General features: G+C 36.3%; 2 pseudogenes; one reads left to right on the top strand and one right to left on the bottom strand.

Annotated features, from left to right (window-relative positions):
* Positions 1-922: 922 nt before the first annotated feature.
* On the bottom strand, positions 923-3400 carry LOC101540456 (60S ribosomal protein L21-like; annotated as a pseudogene).
* A 77-nt stretch (positions 3401-3477) lies between these two features.
* The window catches only part of LOC101548379 (histone H3.3C-like), a 54197-nt pseudogene continuing 36306 nt past the window's right edge, over positions 3478-21368 (top strand).

The following is a 21368-nucleotide window of genomic DNA, read 5'->3' as shown; positions in this document are numbered from 1 at the left end:
CTGTTAAATAATAAGCAAAATAAGCACTGCATAGCTCCAGATAGTAATTTAGCATCATCATTTTGCGCAATAATTGTGTTGATAAATTGTCTCAATTTTTGTAGTTACATTAAGTGTTTATGTGATCTTTTAAAACATAGTTTTGCTTTGTTTCAAAATTCCATTTGGGGAGGTTGCCCACCTACCCACTTCAGTTACTCAATTATGTTGTTGCTTGTCTTCTAAATTGTATTATTACTAAGAAAAATATTACTGTTTTTTCTTAACAGTGTTACTGTGAAATTAATGTCTTTTTCCCTCTGACTGCCTTCAAACTTCTCTGTATTATATTAAAATTGATTAAACTTGGTTATGATGTGACCTGTTTTCTTATTCCACCAAATATTGGATGCATTGGTTTCATAGAACTTAATAGTTTTTTTTTTTAATTTTTGTAGGCCTTTAAATTTGGAATATCTGACCATTAATCAGTGATTTTCTATCTCAGCCCTCATCTTTAAGTATTCAATTGTTATCAATTCACCTCAATTTTTTTTTTTACTCTCATGCCTGGTCAATGTTTTGAATTTCTATTTTCTTTACTTCTTTTAAAATCTATTTTGCATTGCTTTACTTTTAAGTGACAGAATGTCTAATCTACCATCGAGCACATCTGTTGAATTCTTCACTATCAGATGTTGCAGCTTTCATGTTATAAGTTTACTTTTCATATTTTAGAGCTATTTAATATGGTTATATATTGCTGGATTCAATATTTTCTCTAGTTTCTTTAACACATAGAATATTTTTTCTAAAACATTTTAATGTGTCATCCATCTATTCTATGGTCTACTTGTGTTTATCTATATATTTTGCTCAGTTTGATAATTATTTTTTCATTTTTTATCGTCCAGGAGTCTCTTTATTTTTAAACAAACACTTCTCATGCCATGAATTCATAGGGTATGGGCTCCAGCAGCTGATACCTTCCCATTGGTTCTTACAAAGTGGGCTTCTCTGGGTGGAGCAGGCTGGCGCTTCAGTTGAACCCAAGTCTCTTTCTCTTTGTCTTCCTTCTTTTCTTGATAATTTTCCTTCACCCGTTTCAGGAAGCTGTTTTGACTTTTAGAGTGCTTAATAAACCCAATTCAGACATTAATTCTCTTGGCAAGAATCTTGTTAACGACAATGCCAACAGCATACTGGGTAACATTGTTGACTCTTCCAGTTTTGCCATGATAATATTTGTGGGGCATTCCTTTTTGGACCGTGCCCATTCCCTTTATGTCTATGATATCACCTTTCTTGGATATACGCATGTAGGTGGCCAAAGGAACAACTCCATGTTTTCTGGAAGGTCTCGAGAACATATAGCGGATGCCCATCTGCTTTCCCTTTGTGTTGGTCTTTTTTACCCTTTCACTGTACGCTGGTGGTTCTGGCCGAAAGACCAGTTTGATAATTTTTATTAATTATTGTGTCCTTCTTTATATACCAGATAATTTTTAAAGATGAAAACCATAATAAATTTCCCTTTCTTAAACGTTGTATACTTAATTATTTCTACAGATACTCAGCATTGTTCTGCAACATCTAGCTTTCTAAAATTATATATAAGGGTTTCAAGTTTGGTTTTATGCTCTCTAATGTAGAACTGGAGTAGATCTATTCTAGAGATTAATTCTAGACAAGATTAAAAGCCCTCTGCCTTGTTTACCCAACATCAAACAAGTAAATACTGTTTCATTAGGACTTGTGAAAACAAAAATATTTTCAGCACTGTGAATTCTCCAGAGATTTTCCCCTCCGATTCTTTTTTGTGCTTCCTTTCTTAGCATGTGGGATTTTTCTACACAATGTTAAAAATTAGGTTAGAGCTTACCTAATTACCTTTGTGAATTCTCCACAACTTTGCATCTCTTCACATCTTTCTTCATCTGGTTCTTGTTTTGTAGAGTGCAGATTTCATAGTCATTCTGACCCCCATCCCTAAGTCTGTAGTTTAAGGGAACTCTTGGGATCTTCCTTGTTTCTTTTTCCTGAGTAACTACATGGAATATTTCTTAAAGCAGTGTGCTAGGATAGTTATAGAGCTTAATGCATGTCGCTACTTTTAGTGCAATCTCAATATTGTCAACATATTTTGTCCAATTTGTAAGTCATTGACATATTCTGGTATGGTAAGCTCTTCTTCAAGAAGTAAAATTGATCTGCACTAAGAAAATATAATTGTCTTCTGTATCGTGAATAACTTTTTCTATCATTTTGAATTTTTGACAACTCTATGGAAAAAGATATTGGTAACAGAACTTTTGGAGGGGATGTCAATTGATTGAAAATATCAATTAAAAAATCTAACAGATTATCAAAATGTTGCTTGTTTCCTCATTTCTGCCTCATTTCATCAATGGCTTATGTTTCTTAAACTGATTGGGGTCAGAGCAATACTACACTGTATAAAATGTTTGCCTTGCATGCAATCAAACCATATCATCCCTGAAGCTTGCCAGGAGCAATCTCTTAGTGCAGTTATAAATAATCCCTGAGTAATCCTGGCTGTATGCCTGTCATCCCCACCATACCCCAAACAAACTACTTAAAGTGCGACTCAGAATTTTCTACTTACTTTACTAAGAACTTAAATATACCTGTATCAAACTAAAGCATCTCACTTTACATTTTTACATTTTCAGTTACTCAGCTTCTAGTCAGGGAAGAAATAATAAATTTAAAATACAATTACTTTTGTTATTTGTTATCTTTTTGTGCTCTAGCCCATTTATTCTTCATTAGAAAAATAATGTTTTTTAAACCCATTTTGGAATGGTTGGAGTCACACTCTGCTATGATAAGTCTTAATCCAGGCTCTGTCCTCAAGGATACTCTTACACATACTCAGGGGACCATATGTGGTGTCATATATCTAACTGGAATTCCATATAGAAGGCAAGTATCTGTCTACCTCAACTGTCTCTCAAGTCTTGAGATCTTTTATTCTTAATAATAGGATTTGTTTGTTTGTTTGTTTCATGGTAGAAATGAAGTAGAAATTTGCTCTCTGAGTATTCTGGAAAGAACAGATAAATTCCTTCAAGTTATTCCTCATTAGAATTTGTATCTCTAATAAACATGGATATTTTCATTGTATTTCATGAGACAGAAAAACTTTTTTTACAAGAAATACAGATAATAATTCTGAGAACAGAGGGCCAAAGGGACTAGTTCACTAGTTCACTTGTTTGGACCTGCTGGGTGGTTCTTAACTTTCAGGACTATTCCCTTCAGTGCTTGGGGTGGTTGTCAATCAGAATTGAGTTAAACTCAGAGGCTTACAGATATTATTTGTCACTTAAGCCATCATCCTACCCCAACAATCTTTTTTCTTCTTTAATGAATCCTTTTGATATTCTTCTATATCCATTTTTATAACTGATAACACAATACCATGCATGTTATTTAAAATAACAGTTGCATTGAAGACTTAACTTACAAGAAGGGATGGGCACAGCAGCGAGTCCCGGAGACATCATAGCACTGGAGAATCCCTCAGGGTCCAGTACTGAGCCAATTTCACGGGGCACCCAGATGGAGCAGGTGCATTCTCCCCACTTACTCCAAATGGAATCCTGGCCACAAAGAACTTCTACAAGCAAGGCCCAGGTATGAGGTGTCCAGGATTAAATCTCCAAGCTGCATGGCGACAGAAATGCCAGGCTATCCCTTCCTGGTTTGTAGGATAACATAGCCTCACGTAGTTTAGGTTTATTGGGTTACTCCCGTGCTCCTATTCCTCTTTGTTTATTTGTAGCTTCTTTCTTAGTGTTCTGTTGACTTGTAAGTAATGTTTTCTCTTTTCTTTGAGTCCTTTGCATAGTTTATTCAGAGCAAGTCCTTTTTGTATGGACACAGGAAGACTTAACAAATGTTATGCTTTTGTAACCTGGGAGTCATTTGACTCTACATGATATTTTCCTCCAGGGCATCTGTTCTCTTGACCTAAGCCTCAGCTGCCCTTACTTCTTAGCACCCCCAAAGCACGGTCCCGACGTGGGACAAGAAGGACCCAGGGCAAGCGGTGAGTTGTGTGCTACCCTGGCATCAAGATGGGCCTGGCCAAAGTGCCTAATGCTTAACTATAAGTTAAGAGCTTGATCATGGACAAATGTTGTTATGATCCAAACAGTGATAACCAGATTCGGACCCTGCTAGGGTGAGGAATGATTAATCTGGCCTGAGTGCTGTGGTCTGAGCCTGTGGCAAGATGTTACCAGGAGAGCTGCCTTGCAAGCCTCAATGTATCCCTTGCTATGTCCATACAAAAATAACTAGTATTAAGATGTTAATAAGTTCCTGGACTAAGGAAAAGAAAAAAACCTTAAGAGTGAGGAAGGGCTTTGGAGTGCCCTGCCCTCAGGAAGGGCTTTCTTATGTTGATTTTGCTACCTGGCTGGGTGTAGCCTAGAGGGCAAGGTGGGAGAGACAAGTAGGAGGAGAGAGAGAAGCCAGGAAGAAGCGGCAGTAGATCCAGAGAGAGGCTGGAGCTGGGAGTGCGGGAGATGAGAAAGATGAAAGATTGAATAAACGGTAACTAATCAGCAACCAGCTTGGTCCTCGTTCTTCCTTCGCCTGTCCTTGACCACTGGCCGTCCTGATCCAGTCCACACACTGCGGTTCCAGAGCACCGAACGCGGGTGGTGAGACAGAGCCGCCCGGAGAGCCTGCGAGTGCACTCGCCCCTTGGTGAGCTTTAGATTTTACACCGGTTCTCCACCTGCTCCAAGGCTTGACTGTCACACCCACAAGCTTACCCCAGGTGCCATCTTAGCGCACTGACAGTCCTGCTCCAGAGACTCCCAATTAAATCCTCAAATGGATTAGTGCCCTACAGGGACATCTCTGGGGCCCAACCATTTACAATGTAAGATTCCAGAAGCACATGACCACAAAGTGGCTGAGCAAACTCTCATGATATTCAAAATCAGCAATGGAAAATAAATTATCGAACATCTACCCCTGGCAGGCAGGCTTGAACACTGTTATTTCAGGCAAAGCATGATGCCCATAAAGTAGTGAGAGGGTATTGGAAAAATTGTCTGCCATAGAGGCAGGGTGAGGATGGGGATGGGAGGGGAGGAGATTTCGGGGACAATGGTGGTGCAAAATGTGCATTGGTGGAGGAGGGGTATTTGATCATTGTATGGCTGAATCTCAACATGAAAGCTTTGTGACTGTATCTCACGGTGATTCAATAAAATAAAAAAATAAAAAAGCTAATGCTGTTGGTGACTTTAGTAATGTGTGCTACTAACTCTTATTTTTTTCTTTTTTGAATCACACCCTGCTATGCACAGGGGTTACTCCTGGCTCATGCACTCAGAAATTACTCCTGGCAGTGTTCAGGGGACCATATGGGATGCTGGGAATCGAACTCAGATTGACCACATGCAAGGCAAAAGCCCTACCCTCTGGGCTATCACTCCAGCCCCAAGTGCTACTAAACTCTTTACTGAAAAACGAAATCTAAACTCTTACATGGGTGGACATCAGTCCTCAACGGAAGGCTTTAAACATGGTTAGGCTAAATAAGTGTTTGTGTAACAAATAAATATAACCAGATTCAGGTAAATAATAAATAAAGTCTAAGAAGGTATCACTGGATTAAACTCACATATTTGCAGAGGTGTAAACCTCCTAAAATTTCAAGGGAATCATTTTTTTCCTTTCATTTTCCACTTTATAGTCAATGGAATTATTTGGTGATCAGCCTCTTTCCACTTCTAGTGCTAATAATAGAAAATTCAGTATTTCTTTGATTGCATCGTTTGAAAAGTATTACCTTCATCCTTTAATATCAGTGAGCTTGTTTAAATAATCAATAATAAATGTCCTTATCATAAGGTTGGGTGATTGGTAAACTTAAATTATTTTTGCCATCTGTTATAAACTATTCATAGCTTCCAGTAAAAAGGCTATGGTTCTATTTAAGAGAAAAATATTCTGACAACAACTTAACTATGTCTGTAATTACTTTGGCACCTTTACTTGATCTGGGCAAAGCTCACAAAAGAATGAAAGAATATTGATGTTTGGTGAGACTTTAGTCCTTTACTGTTTTCATCATTCAGGCCTCCAAATGAAGATAACTATTTCATCCCGTGAAAAGTCCTTGTTTCATTCTAGAAAATTTTCTCACAGTATTCAAGTATTAGAGGTGTTCTGGTACCTTGAGACTTCCTCTATTTATACATTTTACTCTTCAATGTACATTTAATACTCTCTATGTCGAAAAATGAAAAAAATTGAGACTCATAAGGTCCAGCCTTTATTTTATCAGTTTAAACTGTATAGAAAGTCACAACCTCAGGCCAAACCTTGGTATTAATCTATGGCATTTATTATATTCTACACTGCAGTTAGTTCCCAAAGCATTTATATTTTAAAGTCCCTGTATCATAGTACCCCAAATTCAACTGTTTTTGAATGGATGGTCTTTATAGTGATCATGAATTGAAAATAAATGTATCAAGGTGGGTCTAAATCTAGCGTAGTAGTTATTATCTTTATAAAAATAAATTAGTAGGTACCTGAGCATTAGCACAGAAGGTAGGGTGTTTGCCTTGCACGTGCCTGACCCAAGTTTGATTGCCGACATCCCATGTGGTCCTCTGAGCACCACCAGGAGTAATTCCTGAGTTCATGAGCCAGGAGTAATCCCTGTGCATCGCCGGGTGTGACCCCCAAAACGCAAAAAATTAAAAAATGAATAAATATATAAATAAAATAAATTAGTATGACCAAAGAAAGACTCAGCAGGTACAAAGAGAGCAGCACAAAATTTTACTTGGCCAGAAGAGGAGCGATACAGAACAACTTCAACAACATCTTGATCTCTGATTATCAGAAACCTAGTTTTCAAACTCTTATTGCAGGTGCGGGCTAGGGGGTTGTTATTAACCTTCACAGCCTTTGTTACATCTGCTCTCAGAAACAAGTACTATATCTCTGTATTTACTATTTCTCCATCAAAATAAAGCCTGGACATGGACTTATTTTTATTAGCATAATTCTCTTCTCAATTCCTGGTGAACACACTTACCTAAAACAAGCATACTTTAGTCATTTGTGTAACATTTAGTTATCTTTCTTTCTAAAAATACATTTTTTTATTTTCATGAGGATACTGAGACGCGGTTTCTAATAAACTTTCAACTGAATTTTTGTTTAAATAACAACGAATAAAGTTACACAAATGAAGCAGATTTATTATTTACAGTTTGAAATTTTGATAGACCATCATCTAATCATCATCACCTAATTTTACATGAACTTTTTTCGAGATTTTATTTTAAAAATTAATGATGCAAGCACTGTAGATAAGTTGTGAGGACAAATAACTCAATATAAGGAAGTAGTGTAAAGGGTTCTTGCTATTTGTAATCAATCATCCATATCATTATGATCATATCATCTTTTGTATCTTATAAATATAAAAATGCGAAGATTTTATTTCATCAAAATGTAATACATTATACAGGTCAGTTCTAAAGTGAGCTACTTTCTAATCATTAGTTATTCTCTTTTGATTTGTTTTCTTTCTTGTAATGACCCATGAAATTTACTACAATTTATTTTATATATGTGCACAGGAATTTTATCTATTTAAAGATGATCGACGCATATTATTATTTTTTTTTCAAGAGACCGTGCAGACTAGATCCTCTCCGTGCCACTCTATCAAGGGAAGAGAATGACATCACCAATGGCAAAAGGCAGTTGCAAAACAACTCCGAGAAGCCACTTGCGGCTAAGGCGACGATGCTCAGGCTTCTCAGGGTGTCCCGCGCTGCACACAGAGAAACTTCTCTAGTCACTCACTGTAGGAAACGTTCCCTGTCCCTGGAAATATAGTTCTCACATTTTTCATTTTTGTTAGGGACACTGACTTGATGATTTGAGTGATGATTTACTTATTATAAAAATAATCATCTTCCCCTGGAGTGGAGAATCATTTAATACATTACTAAAGAATTGTGAAGACAGAAAGGCTGCAATTGACATAACAGAACTTAAGGTTAAGTGGACACTGAAAAACGCTTATTCCTGTTTGGGCATAAAAGGAAACCCTGAAACCAGAGTGAGGAACAGGACTCACTTGATAAAACTCCACTTATCTTATATAACATAAGGGCTGCATCCATTTTAAATTTGAGAAAGTGCTGAAGAAAGTTGAGGCTTGAGAAAAGACTAAGGAAAAAATAAATGCTGGGAACAGAGATATAGTATTGGAATCAATATTTGTGCCTTGCATACAGCTGTCCCCTATTTGTTCCTGGTACCCTGTGGTCCCTTGAGCACCACCTTACATGGCCCTAGAGGTCCCTCAGCATTGCCAGGGTAATTCTCATCATTTCAGGGCTCTGGCACTGCTATTTCCATGCACCAAGCTGCCAGCACTGGTGCCTAAGTATCCCAGGAGCAGCCTCTTGGCCATTTGAACTATGCTTGATAGTTTCACAGGAAGGAAGGAAGGAAGGAAGGAAGGAAGGAAGGAAGGAAGGAAGGAAGGAAGGAAGGAAGGAAGGAAGGAAGGAAGGAAGGAAGGAAGGAAGGAAGGAAGGAAGGAAGGAAGGAAGGAAGGAAGGAAGGGGAAGGGAAAGGAAGAAAAGAAAAAGAAAGAATGAGAGAGAAAGAAAGAAAGAAAAAGAAAGAAAGAAAGAAAGAAAGAAAGAAAGAAAGAAAGAAAGAAAGAAAGAAAGAAAGAAAGAAAGAAAGAAAGAAAGAAAGAAAGAAAATGAAGGAAGGAAGAAAGAAAGAAAGAAAGAAAGAAAGAAAGAAAGAAAGAAAGAAAGAAAGAAAGAAAGAAAGAAAGAAAGAAAGAAAGAAAGTGAATGCAAGCAGAAGGGAAAAAAAAGGAAATATCAGGTTCGTAGGTAGTCCAAATATCTCTGGTGGTATAAATGGAACAAAAATAAGATAATTATAACAGTAATAATAATAACAACAACAATAATTATAATAAAACAATATATTAGGAGTCATCATTCAAGTTTTTTGTGATTTTAAAGGATTTTAAATGATGTTATTTGTGACTTGAAATGGGGTGCACACTTTTAAAAAAAGTATAACTAATATGAATATTCAGACAATATAATAAAGAATGTAAATCCAAGTGACTCAGAGATAAAGCATAATATCTGGGTCAAAGCATCAGTTTAATATTATATTTAATTGGAAAAGTCACATGTGAAAAAAGAGTCAATTATCAAGTAATTTAAGGTATAAATGTTCTGGTCTCATACTTAACACTTCTATTTCCATTTTTCTTTTCTTTTCCTTCATCACAGTTTTTCTTCTTTACGAAAAAATTATATGTTTTGAACTTCTTTACTGAGTATGTAAGAAGTATTGTAGTGTATTAACAGTGTCTCCTAACAAAAAATTTTCCATTCTAAGATGAAGATGGCAACCTGTGATTTGCTGTAGTTATTTCCTGAGTGTCCCTGTGCAAAGCAGTACTGAGACAAGTTGAATTATAAACTGGCTCAAACCTGTCTCAAACATCTGATTTTACTTATCAGGAAAAATTCTCTTAAGAGATCTGATGATAATTCATCCTGTCTAATTAAAATAGTATAAACTGTTACTCAGTAGCCAATGATTTCATTGTACATAACAAAATTTAGAAGCTATGGAGGATTCCAAATTTTTAAAATAATAAGGGTATTTAATTTAATGTTGTATCTATTATTATTATTATTATTATTTTTATTTTTGAATCATAGCCAGCAGTACTCAGGGGATATTTCCAGCTCTTGCTAGAAATATTTCAGGGTTGCTCCTGAAATGTTTTGAGCAATAGATGGCATCTCGATGCAATGCAGGTCTCCTGCAAGCAAAGTGTGTATTCAGCCTCTGAGCTGTCACTATAGGACAGAAAAAATAATAATTTGGGGTGGGGAGTGGTATGGGTTGCAGCTGGTAGTGTTCACAGGACTTACTCTGGGCTCTTTGTTCAGGAAGCACTGATAAAGGAATTCAGGGGACCACATACAATATCCTTTGATTTTTCCACTAAGGAAAGAGTTAGAACCTATATATTTTTGACAGTCACAAAATTATGAAAACACATTTCTGATAATTTCCACTTTATTTCCAGGCACAGCTATTTCTGGAGAACTGCTATTCATTGAGTAATTAAAATATCCTGATTTCCAGAGCTGCAGAGATAGTACAGCTGGTAAGGTGCTGGCCTTGCACTTAGCTGGCCGGTTAAGACCTTGACACTGCATTTTTGCATAATTTCTGATATCAGGTGGTTGCCAAAGCACTACTGTCACCTGGAGGACCTCAAGTAAAGCCAGGCTGGCTCTGGGGAGATCTGCCCCAAGCAGTAGTGCAGCCTGGGCCCTGCATTGAACCGCTGGTCCATTTGACTAAGAATTACAGACAGAGGTCTTGCACAACAAAATGCAACCTGGTACCTGGGAGTCCTAAACACATAGGGTTGGAGGTAGGTGATGTGCTCTAGGATCTGAATTCTTTTCCCAGAAACTAGGGATCCTTGAAAATTGTTGGGCGTGCCTCTGCTTTGGGCGGGGAGGGAAACTGGAGCCCACCCCCTCCAAGGGGTCCTGGGGAAGACAGCCAGGCGCAAGGGCAAGAGACTCTCTGCGTTGCTCTCTTCTGGAAGGTTGGTTTTAAATCTCTGGATATTGGCCATTGGTGGGATTACATGGTGCCAGGAGCAGTCCTTGGGTGTGACCCCTAGCTACTGGAAAATATATATGCCAAAAATTGTTCACTGGAGAACCAGCAGACTAACAGTCACTCAAATGTTTTAAACAACAACACATGTACATTTCAATGTTAATTTGTTTATAGTGTAAAATATAGAGAAATCAAGTATGTTATATAGTCTATCTTTAGAGTTTTGCAAACTTGTCATCACAATAAATAAAAATAAATTAATCAGTAACACTGAGATTCAGGATGAGATTGTCAGTTCAGACTTTGACAAATCAGAGATTTTTTTAATTCAAATTTCAAGGACATAGGTAGTTAAGATTTATACAAGAAAACACAGATAAGCATCATATATCCAGGATATGTCTCAGATCACAAAGTCAGATTTCTATGTATATTTTTTATGTTTCCAATTTGAAGTCCATTCACTCTCTCCCTATCTTTCTCTTCCTCTCTCTCATTCTCTTGTTCTCTCTCTCTCTCTAAGTTTAGTTACAACAGTGTTAAAATTTGTAATATTGGTAGGTGAAGTTACTATAAACTTCCCAAACTGAAATGCCCATTACCTTCTTCCTTTCTCCCTGTCTCCCTTGGTCTGCTTTAACCTACGCCTCCATATACTGTGGTCCATCCAATCCTCACACATTTTGTTGACTGAGAGGTATGGTTTTGGTGTCCACTGTTACCCACTAATGAATACCTATATGCTACAGAGACTCCACCTAGGAACCCATATTACTTCCAGTCAACCCAATCAAGCCAATCCACCCAATATGCTCAATAAACCCAATCCCTACCTACAACCCTGTATGCTCAGATCTATGATATAATCTTCTACAAAGAAAAAAATTAGCGGAGAAGAGAGATAGTATATTGATAGGGCACTGGCATTGCACATGGCAGATCTGAGTTCAAATATTGGCACCCCTATGGTCCCCATGAGCCCCACTTGGAGTGATCCCTGAGTTCAGAGTCAGGAGTAAGTCCTGAGTATAGCTAGGTGTGGCATAAAACAAGAGCAAAACAAATAAAATCATCAAGAAAATTATTGGTGTAAACTGTTGCAGTTTGTCATGATATGGAAAGAAAAAAATATCTAACCCAATAAAAAAATATTTCTAACCCATTTTAAGCATTAATTGGCATCACCATTGCTATCCTGTGGAAAACACATGCAATTCTGGTGACCCATAATTCATATTTAAAATGCATTTGTTCTTTGTTGGAAACAAGAAGATACATTTTTTCATCTTTAAATTTCTACACTTATTTTATACCAATTTATAGACTTAGAAATCTGTCTAGGTTAGATACCTTTCTTAGAAGTTAAATGCTAATGTTCAAAAATAGCTGACAAGATTTCTATCACACAGCACACTCTGTAACCTGGTTTTTTTTTTCATTGGAAACATAAAATTTATTCTACTATTCCTGTACAATATTGGCACCTGCACCTTATAAATTAAGAAACAGAGTCAGAAAAAGTTAATTGCCTGGCTCAAGGACACATAGTAAATCAATAGTAGAATTAGTAATAAATTGATTTCTTTGTCACAATAACCAATCTTTCCTATAAAGATATAGAGCTATTGCAAGTTTAAATTTACTTAGCCTGAATAATAACATAGCTCTAAAACCAACTGTGGTTCAAATTATCCAAGTGAAAAGACCATCACAACAAAAATATTGTATCACCCTTATATTTTATATCAGAACTACCATTGTCTTATTACTAATTACATCATTCAATTTTCATTGAAGATGAAACACACTGCTTGTTAGTCTTTTTAGACTTACTTTAATAATTTTTTTGTAACTTTAAGAATAATCTTAGTTTCAAAAATCTCTTCGTTCCTATTTAAATTGTCTTATTTTACACTTTAATCTTTCATAATATCATCCAATTATAGTGCTTATGTATTTCCACCCAAGAATTATTTAATTTTTATTAAGCAAATTTCTAATACATGGACAATACACTAAGTTTCTAAATTCATTCCGTAATAATTGATTAATGTCATATTTTCAAACTCCATATTAAGGAAACATGCTGGTATATTTTTGTTTGTTTGGGTGCCACACCCAGTAATGCTCAGGGCTTCCTCCTGTCTGGCCGCTCGGGATTCAGTCCTGGAAAGGCTAATATGGAATACCCCAGTCATCCGTATGCAAGGCAAGCAGCTTACCTGCTACACTATATCTCCAGCCCTATATTTGATCTAATAATTGTTTTAAAACCCTGTATAAATCTCTTATCAGTATCATGGATTAGACCTTTCTTAGAACTTTTATGACTCTATGTCATTGAGGTAAAACTGAAGACTTACCAATCATGTATATTATAAAGCTTATAATATAAATATTTTTCCTTGAAGCCAAAGGACTCTTGTCTATCCGGTTAATAGTCCCTACAATGCTCCCAAAATATCTGATTCCTTTAGTCATTGATCAGAAAAGACCAGGCTAACATTTTTACAGTAAAAGTATCATCTCCAGAAGCACTTTTAGATAGTGCAATCTTGTTTTTCAGAGGTTTATGAGAATCTTTGCTGTATCAAGAAGTATCTCTCAAGAGTATAGAATTGTAAGCAGCTACTAAGGCAGAAGTTATTGTTCAGGATCTCAGGTGTCATCACAATAAAGGCCCTTTAGATGTTCAATAATTAAATTTAAAAAATAATTGACTTTCAGGTCTGGAGCCATAGACAACGGGTGGGGCATTTGCTTTGCATGCAGCCAACGCGGATTCAAGTTGGCTTTCAATGACCCAGCATTCCATATGGTCTCCCAAGCACCACCAGGAGTGATTCCTGAGTGCAGAGCCAGAAGTGACCAATGATCATCATCGGGTGTGATGCCAGGCAAAAAAAATCAATATCAATCAATCAATAAAAATAATTGGTTTTCTACAAAAGCTAAAGATTTCAGTGAGTCGTATAGACAGAGAGAATGTAGCTGTGTGTCAAAACTTTGTGTTGTTTAATGGGACTTTTTAAGGTCTTACTTTAGACATTTATACCTGGCTGTACTTAATTTTTTTAATAATTTATTTATTTTTTAATTAGTGAGTCACAGTGAGGGGGCAGTTACAGATTCACACATTTTCGTGCTTGTTTTTCCTTCATGCAATGTTCGAGAGCCCATCCCTCCACCAGTGTCCATTCTCTACCACTTATGAAGCAATCATCTCTCCCACCTCCCTATCCTATCCCCCCCACCCCACTCCACCTCTGTGGCAGAGCATTCCAATTTGTTCTCTCTCTCTCTCCTTTTGGATGTTGTGGTTTGCAATAGGGGTATTGAGTGGCCATCATGCTTAGTCTCTAGTCTACATTCAGCGTGCATCTCCCTCCCCGCTCGGGATTTCCAATCACATTTTACTTGGTTTTCCCTTCTCTATCTGGGATGACTTTCCCCCAGTGTATGAGGCTAGTTTCCAAGCCATGGAGCCAATGTCCTCGTATTATATACTACTATTCTTGGGTATTAGTTTCCTACTCTGCTATATTATATTCCACAGATGAGTGCAATATTTCTATGTCTGTCCCTCTCTTTCTGGCTCATTTCACTTACCTGGCTGTACTTTATTTTATTATTTTACCACTTCATTCTTCTACTATAGCTTCTTGTATTTGTAGATAAATTATATGTTATAAACACGGTAGGATGAATTTTTATTGCACATTGAGGTGCTTGGGAACTATTGCATGCTCTGTGCCTGGGTGTCACTCCACAGAGAAGTACTTAGTGGAACCATGGGGTTCTTGAATCAAACTAGGTTGACCACATTTAAGGCAAATGTCTTAAACCATTTACTTTCTATAATCTATTAAAACTTTTAAAGCATCTATAAATTCATCATTTAAAACTAATATATCACTTCTAATTTTATCTATGGCTATTGGAGAAAATATAACAATCATTTCTTAAAAGATCCTTTTAATACAATTATGTATAAGGGTTTCTTTCCTGTAGTTTTCTGCATTATATGCTATTTGCCGCAAGATGCCCTCTATGACTCATTTCTTTGCTTGAGTGACTATATGAGCCAACATATGCACAAATATTATCTTCAGGCAGATAGTGTCTGAAGTATAAAAATTCTATCGCTATTCTTTTCTATTTTTCAACTGTACTAAAGAGAATAAGAATTTTCCTAAAGTGGTAGTTTGATTCTGGCAGACATTCACTTCTCTGATCTTTCTCATGATCTGTAGTTGCTTTTTACAGAAATAACAATTTTTAATGAAAGACAGAACTTGGGGCTTGATCCCATTTTTACTAAAATATTCTCATTCCTATCTGTTGCTGGCCTGATCACTAACTCTTCAATAAATATCATCAAGCACACATTTTGCTTCCTATTACGCATTTATAATGATCAAATCGATTCCACATTTTCGAAGTGGTACTTAAGTTTCATTTTATTATATATTTTAAATTCTAGTATTATATTTAAAAGTGTAAGCATCTGTCCAATTGCATCTTGCATAACAATTATCTGCAAACTACTTTACATAAAATTACTTTGTTTCTCATTTTGTGTTTTTAATTTTTGTAAAAAAAAAATTAAGATGGGGACACTTCTAGAGATACTTAGGCTGATTCCTGCCTCTGTGCTCAGGGATCACTCCTGGAAGGATTCAGGAGAAGAAATGTGTTGCCACGGGTCAAACTCGGGTTGCCAAAAGCAAAGCAACTGACCTACCCTCTACACTATCCCTCAGCCTGTTTGAAACACAGAGAACGCCATTTTAAAAACAAAAACAAAAATCCTGATGTTGGTATTTATTTGATGCTAGCTCTCAACATCTTTAAGAGATAGAATGCTCAAGTAGACAACTCAGGTACTTCTTATCAGCAACATTCCACAATGAATAAAAAGGAAGTCGTCTCGTTAATTAAGCTGCTCTTTCCTAGCAAGCCTATTCATCTTCTGCATGTTTGGTTTTTATTTCAGTTTACGCACTATATTTGTACTAAAACTTCCAATAGGGCAGCTTTTCTGTATGCCATTCACCATGTTTCATTGTCAAGGTAACAATTCGAGTTGCGTGTTTGTCATTTAGTCCTCCCTTAACTTTAATGCTTATATTTTCCCATCTAAAATGCAATCCACGGCTGATACTTTATTTTATAATAAGACCTTATTAAATTATGCAAGACAAAACCTGTCATTAGCCATGTATATTTGTGATGACTGTGGCTAACAGTGAACTTGAGGTAGTTGATTGAATTGGGAGGGAAAAATGAATTATTTTATCTCTCATATTCTCATAAATCTAGGGATGATACAGAATGTGAATATGGGAAAATACTAAACAAAAATGTGCCTGCTTCTTGGAAAGTCTCAAATTTTTATCTAGTGATCATCTAGTTGGTTATAAATAATTTAGTTGTCTTAGAAATAAATAGTTGTTCGTACGATATGTCCCCACAAGTTAAAACATATTGATATATATAATAACTTTATTTTGACATTCATGAAGGAGATGGGCTGGAGCAATAGGACAGTGGATAGAGCATTTGTCTTGAACACAGCCAACCTGGGTTTGATTCCTCCATCCCTCTCAGAGAGTCCGGCAAGCTACCAAGAGTATCCCTCCTGCATGGTAGAACCTGGCAAGTTGCCTGTGACATATTCAATATGCAACAAACAGTAGCAACAATTCTTACAATGGAGACATCACTTGGTGTCTGCTCGAGCAAATCGATGAACAATGGGACAACAGTGCTACAGTGCTACATGAAGGAGGTATCTCATTTTCTTTGCATTAACTTACATACAAAGGAACAGCTCCATATCTCAAATATGTTTGATAATAAAAAATGCCAAATAAATCTAAATTTCAATTCAGCATATAGGCAATAAAAAGATGAATCTATTGATATAGTTTCAAAAATTAGAAAAATAATATTCTATTGAAACAATGGTATTTGGACACTGGACAGCCACACTCCAAAGACCATTAACTAATACCAAACACATATGTCAACGCAGAAACTATTTGAGAGTTAAGCACACAGTCCTAAGTCATAAAACTCTTTAAGTTAATCTGGGGTACCTTGACAATGACCTTGGCAATGCTTTCTTGAATCACTGATACTGTATCACTGTCATTCTGTTGTCCATCGATTTGAGCGAGCGGGTGCCAGTAACGTTTCCATTCATCCTGGCCCTCAGATTTTAGCAGCCTCTCTTTACTCGTCCTTCCTTATGGTGCCAGATTGGAGGCTCTTTCAGAATCAGGGAAATTAAACCCATCATTGTTACTGCTTTTGGCATATCAGATACACCACGGGGAGCTTGTGAGGTTCTGCCTTGCAGGCAGGATACTCTTGGTAGCTGGCCTGGTTCTCCGAGAGGAAGAACTAAACAATAAAAGGTTGCAGTGCTTCCAGGAGCTTTGTTTTATAGTCTCTGGATCTTGGCCGTTGATGGGGTTACACGGATTTCTTGAAACAAGGACAGAAGGACAAAATCAAGGACAAGTGGAAAAATTTATATTCATGGTACTTAATGAGTTTCTGCACAGTGAAAGACAGTCAACAATAGAATCAAAGTAATCTATAGAATATCACTCCTTTCCCAAATTAGATATTTTTTAGCAGTTCAACAAGCATTGGTTCCTAAGCAAAATTACTTGCTGTTACATATATATCATCAGATATTACTTGGTCGAATAGTATTATGATGTATATTATACGTTCTTGGGAATATAATCCCAACCTAGTTATTCATCAGTTCCCATTTGTGTTATAGTACAAATTCTGTACAGCAATTTGCTATTTAAAACTGTGGTTAGACAATTCTGCAAAAGACCCCTGTTCCAGTTTCACACCAGCTCTAGCTAAGTGAGTAGGAAGACACATTTAGTTTATTGATCCTATGAGTGTTGGCCCATTACCCTTCATTTTCTGTAAATGTGTTCTTTAAATGGAATCACTGTCCAGTGGCTTACTAAAGTGGTAAAATCTATTGTTAATATGTGCTTCTGAATTCATTCCCATTACTAATGAGTTCACGTACTTATTTCACATTCATTATAAACAAGTTCCCATGCCCTCATCAATAGAGAGTAGTAACATGAATATATGGGTTACAAACCAGACATAGGTCTTACAGGAAATAGTAGGACCTATAGAAATCTGGGGCTATATATTTTAAGATTCTGTTTTATATGTTTTTACTTGATGCTTTACCTAACTGCATTTGCCAATTAGGAGGAGAGATACTTTTATAATATGCTATCATTTCAAACGCTATAATTCACACAACCTATTTTACTTTCTTCATTGCAAGTATAGTACTGTATTTATTCATTTTTTTCTTTTTGTGGGGGCAGTAGAAGAAAAACAACTGGCAGTACTTGGGAAGTCCTGCCTAACCTAAGAGAGAAATAGTCCTAACTCTCTGCTCAGAAATATTGCTGATGGTGTTCAGAATCTCAGATGGGGCACTGGGTTTGGATCCGTGGTCAGGCATATTTTATCCAAACTTTCTACCTCCTTTTCTATCACTCTGACCCCTAATTGATCTTTTTTTCTGACTAAGTTTATATTATACAATAAGCCTATGCAAAGTAAGGGAAAGGACGAATGGAGAGGTTACTGAGCCTTCTCTAGAAATCAATGATTAACGGGATTTTGTGTTTGTGATTGTGATCGTGAAAGTAAGTTTCAATTTATTAAAAATTAAATCAGGGCTATCCCTGTTCCTATTTTCAACACTCAATTCTTGTGTGGAGAGTGACCATTTTCAGCTACTGTCAAACTGGAACCTCCACTGTCTTAACTACCCTCCACTCCACACACATTTGTGGTAATTTCCAAGCATTGATCAGTCCTACTGGTCGCTGTTTTATAATGTCTTGGATACTAGTCTCATAATATTATTTTTAATATCCCACAAATGAATGCAGCCATTCTATACCTGTCCCTCTCCTGATGACTCATTTCACTCAGCCTGATAGTCTGCACATCCACCCATTTATAGTCAAATTTCACGACTTCATTTTTCCTAAGAGCTGTCTAGTATTCCAATGTATAGATGTACTGTTGTTTCTTTATCCAGTTATCGGTTCTCAGGCAATACATTAGTGAAAATGTATAAAACCCCTTGGCGAGTTATGTGTAGTTTTTGTCTATGTAATCTAGTAAAAGGTAACCATATACACCCTTAGTGATGACCAATTCAATACAACATGTTAGTAATCGAATACCTCCTGTTCTTTAGAGAAGTTATTTTAATGTTTATTGCAAAACTGGTTTCAAGGTTATTAACTCCCTAAGCTGCTGCCTCTCCATGAAACTCCCTATCATTACTTCAAATAAATAATGCTCTTAACTGTGCAAAGCGTTCTTGGTTAGGTGTTTTCATTTTGTTGAGTTTAATACTATATCCCTTCATATACTTCTGTTTGCAGAGTTATATTTGATAGATCTGCTATAGATATTATGGGCTTGCCTTTGTGCATAAACTCCTTTAAAAAAGAGAATCTTGCTGCTCTCAGTACTCTGTCTCTACATTTATCATTTTAAGTATAAAATGTCTTGGAGATTTCCTAGTTGAGTTTATTTTCACTGGGACCCTTTGGGTCTCTTGGATTTCAGTGTGTATAATCCTTAACTCTGGATATTCTTATCAAAAACTGGTTGGAAATTCTTATCAACTATTTCCTGATTAGTTTCAAATGTTTGTCATTACCTGGGTTACAAAGTGTCCCAATTATTGCAAGGAGTAATCCCTGAGTTTAGAGCCATAAATTAACCCTGCTCCAAAAACAAAACAAAATTGGAGCATGTAATATAAACTATTAAACATATTATTTCATTTAATAAAGCTATAAGATGTAAATAAGTAACTGTTGATTAATTATTGACATTAATAAATTGTTGATGTATGGGGAATTTAAAATGCACTTATAAAATTTGTGTTAGATAAAGGTATTACATTTTAAATTATGAAAACTTCAAAGTTCAAATTCGTTTGCCTAGCACAGTTTTTAATTGTGCTTAAGTACACTTTAATTCATAAGTGCAGATACAAGAAATTTTAAGTGGTAGTTAAATCACATAAAATGTGATTTTATTTTATTCATATTTTCTGCAAACATTCCATGATCTCCAACTATTATTATAATTAATATTATCTCTTACATATTGTTAGACATCAGATTATATCTCTAAAAGGGGAAAACAGTAAATATTTTACTTTTTTGACTTAGTTTTTGTTTATGTACTCAACTTTAAATCATAGAGCAGAAACAAGTGTGTGTAATAGTAGATAAATAATTTCACTGCATTCCATAATATTCTCATTATACAAACATGTAGTGAGTGATCCATACCTACTCATTACTTATAATTTTTAAAGCTTTGATTTATAATGTGTTGTGTATGCTACTTATGCTACTTTTTGTATTACATAAATTAAATATTTTCCAGATATATTTATCTTAAAAACTTTACTATAATGAATCTAATATTGATACTTATACAAAATTTTAAAATAGAACATACATAAACTGATATACTGATTAAAGTGACTGATGTTTTCCAATAGAATAAAACTTTGCTGAACACTATAAAGATAAAGATAACCAAAGACCATTATGAATTTATTTTTTTGAGATACTTAGAGATATTTATTTATTTTTTTGTGTGTTTATTTGTTTGTCTTTTTAATTTATTTTATTGAATCACCAAGTGGAAAGTTACAAAGTTCTCAGGCTTATATCTCAGTTACACAATGCTCAAACACCCATCCCTTCACCAGTGCCCATATTCCACCACCAATAAAAACAAAAACAAAAGCAAAAGCAAAACAAACAAACAAACAAAAAAAACAGTATACATCCCACCCCTCACCCCCCAACCCACTCTGTACGTGAGTGATAATTTCACTTCCTTTTCTCTTTACCTTGATTACATTCCAGATTTCAACACATAACTCACTATTGTTAGAGTTTCAAAACAGACTCACTATTTTTGTTGGAATTTATCCCCTAAGAATACAGCTCTATTAACAGGGAAATATTTGATAATAAGTTTTTCACTGATGAGAATGAAGAGATAAAATGTCACGCAGCGATAAAATACAGAAATTTATTACAATTTCTGTATTATAGTAATTAAGTCCGCGAAGATTTAAGTTTGAAAATGAATCATTTCCCTTCCTGGAACAGCATGTAGCCAAAGTTAGTTCACAGTCTCCATAGATGGGTGCAAGCACTTGCTGGAACCCCAAATTCTAAAGCTGTCTCTGGTTCCCGCTCGTTCCACATCCACCGGCTCTGCAGAGGTATGGGCACCCGAGCCGAAAACCGGGCCGGCCGGAGCCGAGCACCAGCCCTGGCTGGGGCTGGCCCTGTATCCCGCGGCTGTTTCAAGTTCAAAGCACACTTTTTTTTCGAGCCAAAAGTTCATACCTTCTCAACGAACCCACAAAATGTCGGACACCACGCCTTCTCCCGGAGGGGAGAGAGACCAAGAAGGAAGGTTATTTCCTCCGTTAGCCGGCGTGGGGCAAAAGCTTAGTTCACAGTCTCCATACATGGGTGCAAGCACTTGCTGGAACCCCAATTCCTAAAGCTGTCTCTGGTTCCCGCTCATTCCACATCCACCGGCTCTGCAGAGGCATGGGC

The sequence above is a fragment of the Sorex araneus genome, chromosome 1, assembly GCF_027595985.1.
Source record: "Sorex araneus isolate mSorAra2 chromosome 1, mSorAra2.pri, whole genome shotgun sequence".
NCBI lineage: Eukaryota > Metazoa > Chordata > Mammalia > Eulipotyphla > Soricidae > Sorex > Sorex araneus.
This window is presented reverse-complemented; position numbering and strand designations above follow the sequence as displayed.